The sequence below is a fragment of the Python bivittatus genome, unplaced genomic scaffold, assembly GCF_059951505.1.
Source record: "Python bivittatus isolate LINGU-HERP-01145 unplaced genomic scaffold, Pbiv_v1 ctg000980_np1212, whole genome shotgun sequence".
In the NCBI taxonomy this organism is placed as follows: Eukaryota; Metazoa; Chordata; class Lepidosauria; order Squamata; family Pythonidae; genus Python; species Python bivittatus.
The window spans coordinates 43,350,387-43,367,634 of record NW_028277125.1 but is presented as its reverse complement, the minus strand read 5'-3'; the positions used below and the strand labels follow the sequence as shown (position 1 = coordinate 43,367,634).

Genomic DNA, 17,248 nt, shown 5'->3' with positions numbered 1-17,248 from the left:
GCAGAAATCAGCACCAAAAGCTTTTGGTGGAGATAAGCATTATCACCTGCTAACTTCTGCACATCAATCTGCTGCAGCAGTGAAATGGCCAACGCACACTGGCAACCCTTCACTGAAAGAGAATACTTTATTGCAGCTTTCTCTCCAACCAGTGCCCTCCAGATGGATTGGATTACAGCTTCCATCTTCCTCAGTCAAACTCTTAGGTTATGGCTTTTCCCCCACTTACAGGGGAAATAATGTCCGCACCATCTTTAATACCCCTGGTCACATGTTGGCTTCATTTTATGCCCAGCCCAGGGTTTAAACAGACTTATGTCTGTGTTGTGTGCAGCACTGAATCCAAGGAGCAGAAATCTTAATCCAAAATTGTCCCATCGCAGCTTCAAGGTATGTAAACTCTATAATGCTTTACTACCCATTATCAGATTACCTGTTGCAGGTGTGACCAGATATGTTTTGGGAGATGCTGGCTCACCACATCTTTTCTAGTCACTGGCAAAACTCTCCCATAGCCATTTCTTTCCCAGTGTTTACCCTCTCAATTAGTGTGGCATTTCCTAAGTTCCTTTCATACCATCTCCCCTCTACTTCCTCATTTTGAAATTAAAACTCTCAAGAGTTTCCAACCAGGCAAAAGGGAAGAGAGTAGAGTGCCATTGTATTCAGGGAAGAAATGGGGTCATAGTTATGCAACTGCATATTTACACAATTCTGAAATGACATCAGGGTAGGCACAACACTCCTGCTTTTCCTCATTGCAGCAACCTGAAAACAGTAAATCAAACTAGACTTTGATTGATTATTTTCCAGCTCACCTATTCTTGTCAATTTCAGTTAGTCCCACCCTCCAGCCCATGGTTGCTCAGCAGCTAGTCAGTTTCAGTTATCGCCTCCTCTACAGGATCTAGCAGGCTGCGTAGTGGTGACAGGTTCTGTCTCCCTCCTCTCATGGTTATTTCAGCTCATATGTCTCACTGTGTATATCTAACTATAACTGTTGATCCTGGAACCTGTTTGGCCCCGCTCAGTTAATTTTCCTGTAGAAACACATTCATGATTGAAACCATCTTCTCCTAACTCATGAGATGCCCAAATGGGACACAGGAGGAGGGCAGACAGGTCAGTCTAAAGAAACACAGAGTCCCAGCCTTACGAAGTGGCACAATGACATCTGACCCACCTGTTCATGCTGCAGTGTCATGATTAGTGGACATTTTCCAACTGGTTGGTAAGATGCTGAAGAGGGAGGATGACAAAGGCAGAGGAGAAAATCAATCTGTGTGCCTGTAATAAGTGGCACATATGCAAATCTGGACAGAGGTGATTGGCAAGGAGTTCAGATAGAAACAACAGAGGCAGGGTAGGGACAAGTGATACATTAGCCAATCTTATGATGGCAATATGATGTTCCAACCGAAGAAGCAGTGAATAGTATTTCTCTGCCCTCCAGTGTTTAGGAACTATTGTTTGCTCCCTCAGTATCTGATAACTTGAGAAGCCTGGCAAGTGCTGAAAAGATGGAGGAAGAAGTGGTGCCCATTGGGTATTTTCTGTGCCCTAGATGAATGAAAGGGTGCCTAAGCAAGAGAAACTGTGCCCCTATCCCAAGTAAAAAGAATTGGTACTTGGGGGATGGTACCACCTTCCTGTTGCTACCTCCAGGGTGCCTCTATCTTTCTTTCTTTCTTTCTTTCTTTCTTTCTTTCTTTCTTTCTTTCTTTCTTTCTTTCTTTCTCTCTCTCTCTCTCTCTCTCTCTCTCTCTCTCTCTCTCTCTCTCTCTCTCTCTCTCTCATTTTCTCATTCAGAGACATCCAGAGGGAGGAAGTCTGTGAGCCAAGTGCGTTTGTGAGAGCAAGTGAGCATAATGCATCCCCCTCCTTCCATCTCCTCTGCCCAGAGGAGTATCCAGATGTTCTCTCCCACTAAACCTCTGACTGCAATCACACATGCATTTAAAATTGAGCTCAATATGCACTGCTCAAGGGTGAGTTCCCTTCTGTATCAATCTGGCTTGATGTCACTCACAGGCTGGGAAGTCAGCTCTACCTAGCGCAGTGGCACTTACTCCAAAGTCAGCTGGCAGAGGGCTGTAGTCTGACTTGGGCATCAGTCCAATTGGACACAGCTGTATTTGCTTCCCAGCTGAAATGCACAGCTGTATGAGTGTTATTTTTGCCTGTGCACATTCCATAAGTGCACTAGGGTTGCATGTGTAGCTTTCATTTGTGGACTGATCTGTGGTATTGTTTGAGCATGTTAACATTCTTCAAAGCTTCTTCATGGGGTACTGTTATCTCAGTTTGCCCACAACTTGAAAACCCTAACAAGTCATAAATCCAGGTATTATTACCTAATTATTGGCATGATCTTCCATAAAACATCTTATATTGCAATATTAAAAAGAGCACTGGACCAGTCCCATAAAATCTGCAGGATTTTTTGCTGAGCAGGAAGCTGGATTTTGCCCAACACAACCACCGCGCTGTCAGTGCACGGATATCACTTCTCTTGGCAGCCCAGGCTGGTGATGTTTCCAGTAAAAAGAATTAGGCAGAAAGCAAAATGCCCTCACCGTCTTGAGTACTTCAGAGACTGGAACACTGAAGTTATCTAAACTATTTCTACAGCCCAATAGCTGTAATAGCCAGGTGCTGAAATCACTGCTGTAGATCACATCCAGATGGCTTATGCTGTAGAGGGAGTTTTTACCAAATCCGTGCCTGCAATTTCTTTGTTAAGGAAAAACGTATTCCATACAGATCAGTTAGGAGAGCTAGCGAGCAAGGGCATAGATACACTTTCTCTGGGAGAGAGTGTGTGTTAAAGGAAGGGGAATTGAGAGGAAAGAGCTGTTACTTTGACAATTAACATTACTAAATGACCAGGAAAAAATGCAGCCTGACCACTTCCTGTGCAGCTTTTTAGGTGTAGCTTCCTATGCAGCAGAAGGAAGGAGGCACTTCTTATGGGATGGAGCTAAGTACTATCATTTTTGCCTATCACTTCCTATCAGACTGAGGACAAGACAGAATGGTTTTTCCAACTTTGTTTTTTGTAGCATTACCAGTGGTTACACAGATACGGTTATTACTACATTTCTCCCCATAACAATATTTAGCTTGACTGCATGGATTCATTCTGAGGCTGAAATATGTGGGGCACAACTATGATACAATAGTTGCTAATTTCTATAGGAGAGTGTCATCATTCTCACTTTCAGAGTTCCACTGGTTCTTTATCTTTGTTAGTTTCAGTAATTTGACCATCCCATCCAGCTATTAACGTCTCACATTCTCTGAGGTAAAGCACTTTGATGCCATCACCATTTTTACTCTCCGGTCCCTCAAGAATTGTCTGAAGATGATCTGCACTCATGTTCTCTTCTATTAACCTCCCAATGCAGAGAACAAGGAGCAAAGCATCATTGCCTTGCCCCAAGCTGCTACAGCTCCTGGAAAAACAAAAATTCTCTCCCCCCCCCCCCCCGCAAAAGGGAATAAAAATAAATTTCTTGCACATAGCCCTCCACCCACATCCTTTACATTGTGTGCAATTATCAAATTGTATACAAAACCCCCTAGAATTCTCATTAAGGGGCCATGCTGGTTGGGGAATTCTGGGAAATGAAATCCACATATCTGGAGGGCACCTACATTGGGGAAAGCTGGTACAGTGTAGATACTGTAGAAAGCTTCTACAGTTCAAATGTAGAAACAGTGGTGGCTGCCAAATAGGATGGCTTTAAAACAAAACTAAGCAATGGAGGATGTCTGTTAATGGCTATTAGTCATGTAATCTCTAAAATTATCTCTGATATTGAAAGCAGAGTGCACAGAATGCCAGTTTTTGGAGAACATGAGTGGAGAAGTGTCAGTGGTCTTATGTTCTGCTTCTAAGCTTCCATAAGTTTTAAGTTTTAGATTTTTAGTTATCACAGTGAGATTGGAATGGTGGGCAAGATAGTCCCTTTGCACTTCAGTATGTCCACATTCTTCTTATGCAGACAGCCCTCAGGAATTTATGTTCATGGGAATGGTTCAGATAGCAGCGTTCAGCATTCAGGCTTAAATGACATAAATAGCTTCCAAAAATGAAATGCACTCATCGTTCATGAGTAGCTGTTGATGATTTCTTAATACTCAGGATAAAAGCACTAATAGCAAAGTGCAAATTAACATACAGAAAGCTGCAGGTTCAGCTACTGCAACTCATGCTACAATTCTATGCATATTTATCTGGAAAATATTCCCATTGAACAGAGTGAGAATTTACTTCTAATAAAAATATGTGGAATTATTTTGCAAAAGAGTTTTCAGATAAGCAGTAGACAATTTACTTGTGTTTTAAATGAAATATATTAAGGCCTTCTCAGTGCTTAAAATCAGGAAATTTGCTTATCCATTAGGTAACCATAAGACCTTCAGGATGTTACTGGATCTTAAGTCTCAGCATCCCCCATTATTAGTCCTGCTGTCTAGGACTGACACATATTTCTGAGCCCTCATCTAAAACAATACAAATCACACAAAGATGTTACTTTCCTTTACAATCAGCAATACGGCTGTCAAAAGCCATCACTGGACCCAACAGTGCTGGAGAACTTTTGTCAAGCCTCCAACCTTCCCTTTTTAAGAAGGGTTGTTGAGAAAGTGGTCAGATTACAAATTCAGAGGGTCCTGGAAGAAGCAGATTATCTGAACCCTTTTCAGTCAGGTTTTAGGCTGGGACATAGCACTGAGATGGCATTGATCACACTTGTTGATGACCTCTGGTGGTATTGGGATAGTGGTGGTGCAACTGTCCTGGTTCTCCTTGACTTCTCAGTGGCTTTGATACTGCAAGGAATAGGAGTGGGAGCCATGGTGTTGTGGTGATTCTCTTTCTTTCTCTGCGGTCAGTTCCAGTTGGTGTAGACAAGACACAGAGAAGTTGAGACTGAAGCTCCTGAAGTGTGGGGTGCCACAGGGCTTGATGCACTCACTCTTGTCTCTGTGTCTGAAGGGTGCTGGGGTCTGGATAGGGAGGAACAGGGTTAACCTCAACTCTGACAAAATGAAGTGGCTTTATGTTTTGGGTTCTCTGTTTACCAAAGACTTTCCATCTTTAGTTCTGAATAGATACCACTCCTCCTGACAGAACTAATACATAATTTGGGGGTCCTCCTGGACTCAAAACTCCTGCTCAAAGATCAGGTGGCAACTGTGGCCAGGAGGGTCTTTGCCCAGATTTGTCTGGTGTGCTAAGTGTGACCTTTTCTGGAATGGGAATCCCTCCTCAAAGTTACTCATCCCTTAGTCACCTCATGTCTGGATTATTGCAATGCACTCTACATGGGTCTGCCTTTGAAGAACACTCAGGAACTGTAGCTGTCCTAGAATGTGGTGATGTGGGCAATTACGTGTGCACCCATGTAACATCTCTGCTGTGTGAGCTGTTCAAGCTGTTGGTTATGACCTATAAAGCCTTTCATCGCATAGCACCCAGCTATTTGAGGAACCAGTTGTCTTCCATGGTTTCTGCCATCCAGTAAGAACTGACAGAATGAACATGCTCCAGATTCCATCTTTAAAAAAGTGTCATCTGATGAGACCTAGGCAGTATACCATCACTATCAGGGTGCCTGCCCCCTGAAATACTATTTTCCTGGAGGTTTGAATTGCCCTGACAATTAGAATTGTCCTTTAAACATCTGCCAATCATGGCATTGCAGCAGGAACAAGCTCAGTCTATCAAGAGGACTCTATCAAGTATCTCTAGGTGACTCTGTCTGCTCCTTTTCCTATATTTCATGCTATGAAGATAGACTGCCATAACACATTCTAAGAAGTTGAATAAAATGGGAAAAACAGTAAGAATCACAAATGAAACTAAGTTGCTGGCCATGCTTCTTGAGGAAGACCACTTCCCTTTCCTTTCTCTTTATTTTCTATGTAGTCATCACTTGCTGACCTGTAGATTCATCTGTGTTTTACTCTGGAGGCAAATGGGTGGGATAGGGTTGGATTTGCCTTGCGTTTCTGTCATGCTGCTTCACTATTACGCTTTTTCAGGCTGAAACAACATTATACATTAAGCAAGTTTTATAATGTTTCATGCACCACTATCCCCAGTCCAGTTCTTTAAGGAGTGAATAGCAGGATAGACTGGCTATAGAAGATGTTGAACAAAGTTCAGAGGGGAGAGGAGGAGTTTGTGTCAACTTGAAACATACATGAGATAACTGTATGAATGTATGATCCCATTTTCATTACTGATTTGCTTCTCATGTCAGAGGTAGTGAAGAGTAAAGATGTGAGGCTGCGATATGATTATTAATATGATTAATAAAAACTTAAAACAAATTGAAGACAACAATGGATATTGTTTTGAATGTTTTAATGCTGGGTTGAGTTTAGCAATGCTTGTAATTGTATTGGAAACTGCCTAGTTAAATGTCTTAACAACAACAAATATTTGTAAGGTAATTAATTAATTAAAAATTGCATATGCATTCAGTATAATTCAATTATTATTAGTTGCATCCAACTGCGTATGCCTGCTAATGCAACAGTTAACATCAGCAGATGAGATTCTTCCTTTGCATATTATGTTTGCCTACACCCTAAATTTGCTCCAAAGGATTTGAGATTTCTCTGCATGTGCCCCTGTGACGTTTGGATGTTTTCATATATAGTTATAAGGCAACCCTACTCATATCTACTCAGAAGTAAGTTCCCCCAACTTCCTGGTAAGAAGATAAAGAAAATGTTGAAAATAATATACAGCTTTGTTCAGCAGAAAAACATTATGAAGTCATTGTATTACACAAATGTACACTTTTTCACCTATGTTTGCTGCACATTTAGAAGTGCATTGTGTATGGTGGAATGTTTTGTTTTGCTTATACATAATCTTTCTGATAAGTAATCTCCTACAGTGTGGCAAAGTGTGTGTATGTGTGTATGTATGTATATATACACATACATATACACATGTACACATTCACATGCACTAAATAATTTAGGATATCCCTGCTAAGCAAGAAAAAAGCTTTTTAGCTGAAAAGATAAAGAAAATAATTTGGTAAAAATTACAGGACAACAGTCCTTTTCCCACTGCTGAGTAAAATTCTTGAGCCAGCAGAATACTATACTGGGATGAAATTTGTGATGCCTATCCTGCTCCTACTGTCTCTCTTCTGACTCACTGTTGAACAGTGATTTTCAGATTCTGTGTGTATAGCGCATGATAAACAAAGCAACAATTAATTCCTCTGGCTTTTGCTGCCCTCCCTTTCTTTATATTGTTAGCCAATAGGAAAAGTATCTGCCAAAAATGGCACTGAGGAGGGTCTGGCATATGGAGAATAGATACCTATGGAACACTCATCACTGTATTTGGTTCTGGAGAGAGGGATTTCCCCAGGATGCCACAACAAATATTTTCATAGATGGGAAAGCTGAGGTCATGCACTCTCAGCATGACATAATCTGTAGTGTGTGCATCATCACCATTGGGCCTTCCTCGTAGCCACATCTCTGGGCCAGTGTTTCTCAATCTGCCAGCCTGTTAAGTTGGTCCACACATCTTAAAATCGCCTAGGTTGAGAAACACTGTTCCAAGGCTGGCAGTGAGTGGCTGTGTGGCAGCACCCAGAAGTAGCCTGTCAGTAGACAAAATGGTGTACACCAGCGTGGTTTCAAACTTGGCAACTTTAAGATGTATGGACTTCAATTCCCAGAATTCTCAGAGTTGAAACCCACACATCTTAAAGTTGCCAAGTTTGAAAAACACAAGCGTACAAATAGACAAAAGTGTGCACCCCCTCCCAAGCAATAAAAACAGTAAAAAGTAAAGCTACACAACCCCCTTTGTCAGCAGAAACAGCAGACAACATGTAATGTATTTACTGGTGACAGCACCAGCAACATGTAGCTGGTGGCACCTAGCTCCTTTTCCCAGTTTAAATCAACTTCCTGTGCAACACTTTCATAGAGCATTAAACCTAGGTTACAAAAACAAGTGTAGCATTCTTTCAAAAGAACCAGAGTAAGACCTAGGAAACCCTTCAGAAAGCACTTGTCAGGCTTAAATGGGCATCTGCCTCTGTGGCAGGCAGGTGTTTGACTTCTCCTGCAATCCAAGCCAGAATGGCCACGGAGGACAGTTCCCAGGAGTGGAGGAACTGTGGTTGCAGCAGCCTAAAGCGGTCAATAGGAACTGGGCAGATCCCCATCCTTTGCCATATCATCAAGCCCATTGGCAATGAAGTGTGCTAGATCATGTCCATGGTAAAAAAATGGTTCAATAAAAAGAGAACATGCCATTTTAAAACTAGAATAGCTAAAGAAGACTGTGGGATAGGAATGAGATGAAGGTTGGAGATGAGATGAGATGAGATGAGATGAGATGAGATGAGATGAGATGAGATGAGATGAGATGAGATGAGATGAGGGCAGCGTCATAAGGACAAACCATGTAAAAACGGTTAGTGGAGCATGTTCATTTTGAGGTTAGAAAGATGTGTAGATGAGTCCTCTTTTTCCACATCTCTCCTCTAGATGTGGATGCTTCATGACCACAGCTCCTCCCAGCACAAAACAATGCAGATGTAAATGTAATGAGTTATACATGTTACATGCTGCTCTCTACATATCTTCCTTAGCTGTTGATTTCGTTCAACAAGAACAACCTGTTTGGAAAGGTTTGTATTCTATGCTTTAAGCAGAGAGGAAAAGTGATCTGATTTGTTGTTTAGCTTTTGTCCTTTCTGGAATGTGCAAAATGTTAAATTATACCATAGCTCTCTGCAGTTTGCATTACCATCTGTCACTGATTACATATTTAAATGTAGAACTAGATCAGCGTAGACAACCTTTTCTGATCTGAGGGCTGCGTTCCCTCAACTAGTTCTTTAGGTTCCTTGTGAGAAGGGACTGCCCTTGGCTGTTGTCCAAGATTTACCCAACTACTTGTAAGTACTGCCTAAAGGCCTTCCAGAGAAAACGCATGGCAATCCTTACATCCGCCACCCCCACCCCCATCCCCACCCCCACCCCCGCCAAAGGCATTTGGAATGCAGAAAGAACAAGCAGGTTTTCCTGCGAAACTCTTGTTTTCATCAGTTTGTAAATATCTCCCCTACCAGGGCAGGCAAGCAATAGATCAAAATATGTTGGTAAATTTCTGGGGTCATTTGCAGTTCAGGTTCCTAATTCCAAATTAATTTATTTTCTTTTTAAAAAGTGTGTGTGTGTGTGTGTGTGTGTGTGCATTTGATTGGGTGTCTCAAATAAGCTTCAGAAATTTTTAAGAGTTTGGGAGGAGAAAAAGATGAATGTATTTTGCAACAAATGTAAAGGACTGCACATGCATTTGTGGTACTGAAAATAAATTTCAGTTTAGCATGTACCCAGAGGGAACTTACTGCTTAATTCGAGGCCTCCCCTAAACCAGTTTCCAACAGTGTTTTGAATTTGCCTTGGAGCTTTTAGGGAAACAAGTAGATCCATCCACCAGCTTTCAACTATCCCACACCGTTCTGTGGGTACTTCAGATATACGCATAGGCTACTTACAGATTTGTTCAGAAAGGGGTGTATTTTTGCACCTTCAGAAGAGAGGTCTGATCTAACCTTCTTCAAAAGGATTCAAACACCAATTTTGTTATAATTCATAAGGCAAGTTTGCTACACTACAATACAGCAAGAAGAAATGTTTATTGTATAGTCTCTTCAGCAAAGAAGGAACAGATAACAACAGAATGCTTTGCCTCAGCAGCAGAAGATACTGCAAACTTGACTTGTCAAAAGCAGAAGGCCGTTTTCCTAGGACTTAAACGAGGCACGGGGAACTCAGAAGCTTCTTATTTCCTGTTGGGGCACTGCTTTTGTTGCTGATGTTGCAAATCTGTTCTCTTTTCTGTGCCTGAAGAAGACTCCATGAAGCCTGGGCATTCTATCTATGAAAAAGGCTTAGAGTTCAGTTCCTGGCTTGTGTCCTGGCACTGGGCAAGTTCTACACATATTTGTCCTTTGTCCATCAAAACAGTTTTAAGATAATGCAACAGTTTAAAAGAAAGCAGTTATGTCTAATAGATTTACAATTTAGCCATGCCAGAAAACAGAATTAATAGAACGTAGATGTGAAAAGTGAGAAGAAAAGGGGAGAGGGGAATTGGTTTCTGGAAAAGTTACAAAATGAGTTACATTCAACCATCAATTAAACCTGAGCTTGTTCCAGAAGTCTTGACACATATATACGCTTGAGACACAGGAGAATATAGAAGTTTAACCAGGTAATAAACATTTTGGGCCAATACTTAGCAAAGTATATTTGCCCTCTCTTCTTTCAGTGTCACTATAGTGACAAACCTAAGTAGGTAGAAGGTGGTTCAAGATCTACTAGCACATCATCTTCTAATCTGCAGTAACCAATATGCTTTTATAATTTGCAGTTATTTCATTATAACAAGTAAGGGGCTTAATATACACAAACTAAAAAAAAGCTTTTTGGAAAACCTAGAAGGGCTGAAGGGCCAATTTAGGATTAAAAATATATTCCTGAATAGGCATGTGCTCTCGAACAATCTTTCCTTATTTCCAAGGCTGCAATCTAAAACATGTTTAAACATTCAGCAAAAACAGCCATGGGGTTGTGCTTAAAAAGTACTTTGGCACTGATAGGCAGAACTTGAAAAGAAGGAAAAGAAGGAGTTTTATAAATACAGATCTCATCTGCTTGCCCCTGGCATGGAATCTTTTAGATGCTAGCAATATTGCCTACCTTACTATATAAGATATGTGAGATACAGTATTGTAATCATGTGAACAAACACTAATAGTGCCCACCCAGTTTCAGTTTGTAATAAAGATCAACACTGAAATCAAGAGAAGTACTACATGGTTTGTTTATGCTACTGCCACGAAAAACAATTTTTCCACCTCTATACTTATGTTCAAATTATTGTACAACAGAAGATCAGACAAAGGATTAACCACAACTTTGGGGTTCTGAAGGCTTTCATTTTCATTTATATTACTTAAAAAGTTTCAGATCAGCCAGTGGAGAATTATTCCCTTCAACATGTTAACAAAGCATCATAACAGCTGTAAGTCAACCTCTCTAAAGAATTTCACAGCCCATCTACATGCTTTGAAAATCACCAGACCTGCAGCCTTTCTGTTTTGAGAAAGATGGAGAAAGGGAGCCACCATATGGCTCTTAAAGTTATTTTCAAATATAGTGAGTGTAAAGAAAAGAGTTGGCACGAAGGGAGGGCCAAAGAAAGGAACTCTACCTCAACCAAATCTTTTCCTTTTAAATAAAATATTGTCTTATGTTGCAGGTACATTTAAATACTACTTCAGAACTAAAGCAAAGGCAAGTCCTGTGTCACTGACTTCTAAACAAAAGGTAAGCTACAACCTTTTGATTTGTTCTTTAAAGTATCCTTTAAAACTACAGTAATCCTATTTTGGATGTTGGATGTTGGATAGGATGAGATGAGCATGCTGGCTAGGGAATTCTGAAAGTTGAAGTCCACACATCTTAAAGTTGTTGAGGCTGAGAAACACTGTACTAGGAGATTTAAATTTCTTTCACTAGTGTTACATCTTAGAGATGTCATCATAGGATACAGCACAAGTGAACAAAACAGACTCCCTTAATGTAATTTATTTCCATTTAACAGTGTTCATTCCATTGCCAAAAAAGGGCAACTCCAAGGACTGCTCCAGTTATCGCACAACTGCCCTCATCCCTCATGCTAGCAAGATTCTCTTTAAGATCATACAACAATGTCTGGCACCAACCATCAAAAGGGAATTACCAGATGCTTCAAGCTGGTTTCAGAAGGGGTCGTGGCACTTGTGACCATATTGCAAATCTATGCTGGATCATGGAAAAATCTCAAGTATATCAAAAGAACATCTACATCTGCTTTACTGACCACAAGAAAGCCTTTGATTGTGTCAGTCATGACAAGCTGTGGAGAGCCCTAGAAGACCTGGGGGTGCCAATACATCTGGTCAAGTTGGTGCAGTCGCTATACACAAATCAGGAAGCCACTGTGTGAACACCATATAGAGACACTGATTGGTTCAAGATGAAGAAAGGAGTGTGGCAAGGTTGCATTCTTTCACCTTTCTTATTCAACCTGTATGCCAAAGTGATCATGAGGAAGCTGGAACTTGAAGAATCAACAATTGGAGTAAAGATTGGAGGAAGGAACATCAACAATCTTCGATATGCAGATGACATAACTCTCCTCTCAGAAACCAAAGAAGGCCTGAAACTTCTGATCAAAAGGATTAAAGAAGAAAGTGAGAAATTTGGCCTCTTCTTGAACATCAAAAAGACCAAGCTCATGACCACTACAAGGAATGGAAATGTCAAAAGAGCAATTGATGGTGAAGAGATCAAATGCATGCAAGAATTCACTTTCCTAGAATCGCAGATTGATCAAAGCAGTGAATGCAGTCCAGAAATAAAACATCAAATTGCACTAGGTCACACAGCAATGATGAGCATGAATCGAATATGGAAAAGTAAGGACATCAGCCTGGCAACTAAATGCAGATTAGTCCACACTATTGTGTTTCCCAAATTGTGTTTATGGTTGCAAAAGTTGGACCACGAAAAAACTAGACAGGAGGAAAATTGACTTGTTTGACCTGTGGTGTTAGAGAAGGCTCTTGTGCATTCCTTGGACACCAAAGGTGACAAACAAGCAAGTTCTGGAGTGTATCGCTGGAAAGCAAAATCACAACATTCCTCCTTACTTATTTCGGCCATGTCATGCGATCAAACTCACAGCAAAAGGCAATTATGCTCTGAATGACCAGCAGTAAAAGGAAACAAGATTGCCAAAAAACATGGCTGATTTTTTTCCAGCCCCTTAATAGTAATTCCACTTTGGGTCACGTGAGCAGGAGGAAGAGAGGCTTAGGACTGGGCAAGGCAGCAGCATTCCAAGTCATTGCCCATCTGCCCTCCCATAGGGATGCATTAGGAAAGTTTTTCAGGATTTTTTTTTTCTGCAGCACCTAGCCAGACCTGGCCTTTTTTCAGACTCAATCTTTCTGTTGTTGGCCGCTCCCACCACACTAAATATGGTTCTGTTCAGTTCAGTTTTCAGAGAGTTACCCTGTGATAGACAGGATTCTTAGCCCATTCACTTCACTTCTTTCCAACATTCCATTTAGTTGGAAAGAATAAAAGGGTTCAGTTAGAAGTTGTTGTACTTACAACACTGCTTCTGATTAATTCCACTCTATCTTATTGGTCTTAGAAAAATATTTTCCTTATGAATAGAATTGTAGTTAATGGGGTCTTTCATTTAGGCTAAAAATTGCTCCAACCCAATGCTTTCACATATGTAGTGTTTGTCTGCACTACTCCCTTGAATCAAGCTCAGCTCCTGATAGTTTCATATATAGGTTTATTTGTTAGATTTATATCCTGCCTTTCCTTCAGGAGCTCAATATGGTGTTCCAGTTCTTCCCTACAGCAACAACACTGTGAGGTAGTTTGGGCTGAGAGTGATTGTCTCAAAGTCACCCCATGAGCTTCCATGGCTAAGGGTTGCCCAACACCTTCACCAATACACTTGACAGCAATATGGAAGTACTATGCCTTTTCTCTTTTCTTCTTAAAATCCCAGTCTAGTCTACAATCCTAGGATTTCCTGGTGGCCTCCTGTCAAAGTACTAATCGTGTTAAAGCAACTCCAAACTGGTTCTACATTATAAAACAAGTAGACTAGTTTTGCAACAGTATTACTGGTTTGAAACAATAGAATCACTGAATGTTGGAAGGGATTGGAGAAGATGTCGTCTATCCCCTACCAGTATAAGAACCCATATTATGACATCCTCAACAGATGGCCACCCAGCCTCTGTTGAAGTAGGCCACCCAGCCTCTGTTGAAATAAGTCATTTGCTCATTGTTGAACAGTTCTTACTGTTAGGAAATTCTTCCAACTGTCCAACTGAAATCAACTTCCTCATAATTTAAACCCATGGTTTCTTGTCTTATCTTTTGGAACAATGAAAAAATCTGACCCATCTTCTACATGAAAGTCCTTCCAATACTTGAAGACAGCTCTCAAGTCTCCCTTTTCCCTTGTACTCTTTTGTTATCCAAGATAACCATGTTCAATGTCTCCAAGCATTTCTCATGATTTTTTTTCTTCCAGACCTCTTCTTACATTGATTGTTCTCCTCTGGATACCTTGATATTCTCTTCTGTATGTTACAACCTCCCCCCAATCCTTGTGTCATCCACCAATTTGATAAACACATTGTACCAATAGAAGAGAACACATTGTCTAACTCCTCATCCAAGTTATACATAAAATATGTCCCAGTAAAAGGACTAAAATGGAGACCTGCAGCGTGCCACTTGACACCTCCTCCCATCTTGATACAGAGCCTCTAACATATATTTATTATAATTTTTCAACCAGTTCTATATCCTTCTAGTAGCAGCATAGTTCAGTGCACATTTTGCTATCTTCTCTGCTAGAATCACATGAAGACTTTGTCAAATGTTTTGCTAAATTTAAGATATATTATGTTCATCTCATTCTAATGGTTTTCAAAACTGGTCAGAACAGGTTGGCTTGGCATGACTTGTTCTTGATAAACTTTTGCTGACTCCTGGCAAATAATGCATTCTAATCTAAATGCTCACAAACTCACTGCCTGATAATCTATTCTAGAATTTTGCTATTATCAGCATTAATCTAACCAATCTATGATTACCGGGTTCCTCTTCCACCCCCCTTATTTTTCAAGATAGGACAATATTTGCCCTTCTCCAATCTTCTGGCACTACATCCAGCCTCTGTGATTTCTCAAAGATCACAGAATGGAGCTCTGAGATGACATACCTTCAAAACATTTGGATGTACAGTAATTGATCTGGTCCTGGAGCCTGAAAGTAGCCAGTTGTTCCTAATTACACTTTAGTTACCTTGGATCACCACTCCTTCCTTGTATCAGATGTTCTGCTTAACTTCATTTAAATGTAGTTCCCCTTTGGGGAGAAGACCAAAGGAGTTGAGAAGCTCTGCCCCATCTCTATCATTTGTTATAATTCTACCATCATCTCAAGCAGCAGGTCCATCCCCTCCTTTTTTCCCCCCTCAACTGACATATCCAAAAAAGCTTTTTTTTTTTTTTTGCATTTAGCTTCCCTTGCAACCCTAACTTCCTTCTGTGTTTTAACCTTTCTGATATTATGCAGGTATTAGTTACTACTTGCTGGTATGCCTCCTTGGTAATTACATCCATCTTCCATTTCCTGTACATGTCCTTTTGAACTCGTAGCTCAGCTGAAAGCTCACTATGTATCCACAATGCTTTTCTACACCCATTTTTTTCCTCTCCTTGGAACCGTGCGTGATTGTGCTTCCGTAAGAGCCAGGCGGACAGATTCGCCTGAGCCCCTTCACCTTTTCTCCCAGGAGGGCAGTGGCCCTCCACTTGCAACATGTGTAATTCTTGTCATCTTTAAGAAGAAAAATAAAGTCAACACACCTCTGCAGTTCGAGTGCATTTTTTTCTATCTCCATGGCCTCGCTGAACAGAAGAGGAACTCCCTCCATTCACTTTTGTGAAATCTCTCACATTTTTATAAAACACCCACAGAAAATACTGATTGGTATCCCAGATTGTTGGCTTTCTAGAGAAAATGACAGTTATGGGTTTTTTTTAGGTGCCTCCCCTTTTACCTTCCTTGCCAAATTCCCCCACAAAACTCCTATTTGCTCTTCTTCTTTGGTTGCTCAAATTATAGCTTTATTCTGAAATAAGTAGTATTTTACAGTTCAGGTACTCAAATATTTTGAGGATGTTTCTTCTTTATGACCAAAGTATGTTTAATTATAGATACATTATTAAATATCTCTTTTATACATGCACAAGCATATACATGCTTTATGCATTGAATTTTGAAATATGATCTATAGCATATTAATGTTGAATATTCAGCCTGTTTTCCAGCCCCAACCGTTCCCAATGTGGTATCCTCCAGGAATGTTGGATGACAGCTGTTCCTGTTCCAAGCCAATAGATGAGCAATGTTGACCATGCCAGCTAGGATGGTTGTACCTAAGTATGTTTGGAGCTAGTGAATGCCAAACTTCAGTGCAGGTACCAAAATTGTACTCAGTTTGCTGCTAAGGAGTTGATTTAAGATTCAACCCTTAAGCATTTAAGATTCAGATAGGAAATATTTTTCATAAAAAAAGGAGGGGTGGAAAATAGGAAGGGATAAAATGGGAAGACATAAAAAACAGCCAGGAAGACTTTAGGAAGAACAAGCTTGGAAAGGAGGTGATGGCTGACAGCTAAAACAGACTTAAGACAGTTCTAGTGGCTGTTGGACTATTAGTTTCAATTTAGAGAAAGGATATTCTAAAATATATTAGACAGTGTTCGCACCTGCTGGTTTCTGAATGGTCTGAAGCTTTGAGGGCATGATTTCAGGGAAGAGTGCCAAAGAACATACTGTAATTGAAGGGCCTTATCTATTCATTATAGAGACTCCTCAGTAGGGTTAAAAGAGAGGGAAGAAAAGATCAAAGTTTTTATTAGTCAAAGAAATCACCAGTTAGACCAAGACTAGGTGCCAGTTCATCCAACTGAGAGAAGAAAAGGAAAACTTTCCACTAATACCTATAAACCTTTTTTTAATTCAAGGATTAGGAAAAGTAGATAAAAGTAGGACAGAGAATAGAGTACACTTATGTTAAGCACGTATGATAATGCACATAAATATGCATAGATTAGAGCTGAAAGTTGAAGTTCAGAAAAAAAAATGCTACACTTTAATTTGTAATTTTGAAACACTATCTGAATGGGAGGGGGAAACTGTTCATGTTGGTATACAGAGTAATTTGTAAATCATATCTGCAAAGCTTGAGACTGAAGAAATGAAACTGCTTTTGCTGTATTTTATCAGTAGTTTGAATTAAAAGAGGGAAACCTCCTCCCCCCATACTGTTTTGCACTGTTTCTTTCAATCAAATCCTTCAAATCCTCAGATACTGTATGCTAGTTGCCTGTGTCATCAGAACTCATATATTAGAGTCTGTGGATTTAGAAAAACAGGGATTAAAACAAAACGAATTAACAACAAATCTGATTGTACCATGCAATCTGCATACTTTCTAAAACCATTTGGCATTTGTTCCATTTTCTAGGCCAAAGAAAAGGATTAAGACTAGTAAAGTGGTATTCCTACCACCACAGAAAGATTC

At 40.2% G+C, this 17,248-nt stretch overlaps 1 long non-coding RNA gene across 1 annotated transcript in view; it reads left to right on the top strand.

Moving 5' to 3' along the window:
* LOC148213580 (uncharacterized) overlaps positions 1–17,005 on the top strand; it is a 31,152-nt gene extending 14,147 nt beyond the window's left edge. The window contains exons 2-3 of the long non-coding RNA XR_015794268.1: positions 11,330–11,397; positions 11,675–17,005. This is a non-coding gene — a long non-coding RNA (uncharacterized LOC148213580). The remainder of the gene's footprint in view (positions 1–11,329; positions 11,398–11,674) is intronic.
* The last annotated feature ends 243 nt before the right edge of the window (positions 17,006–17,248 follow it).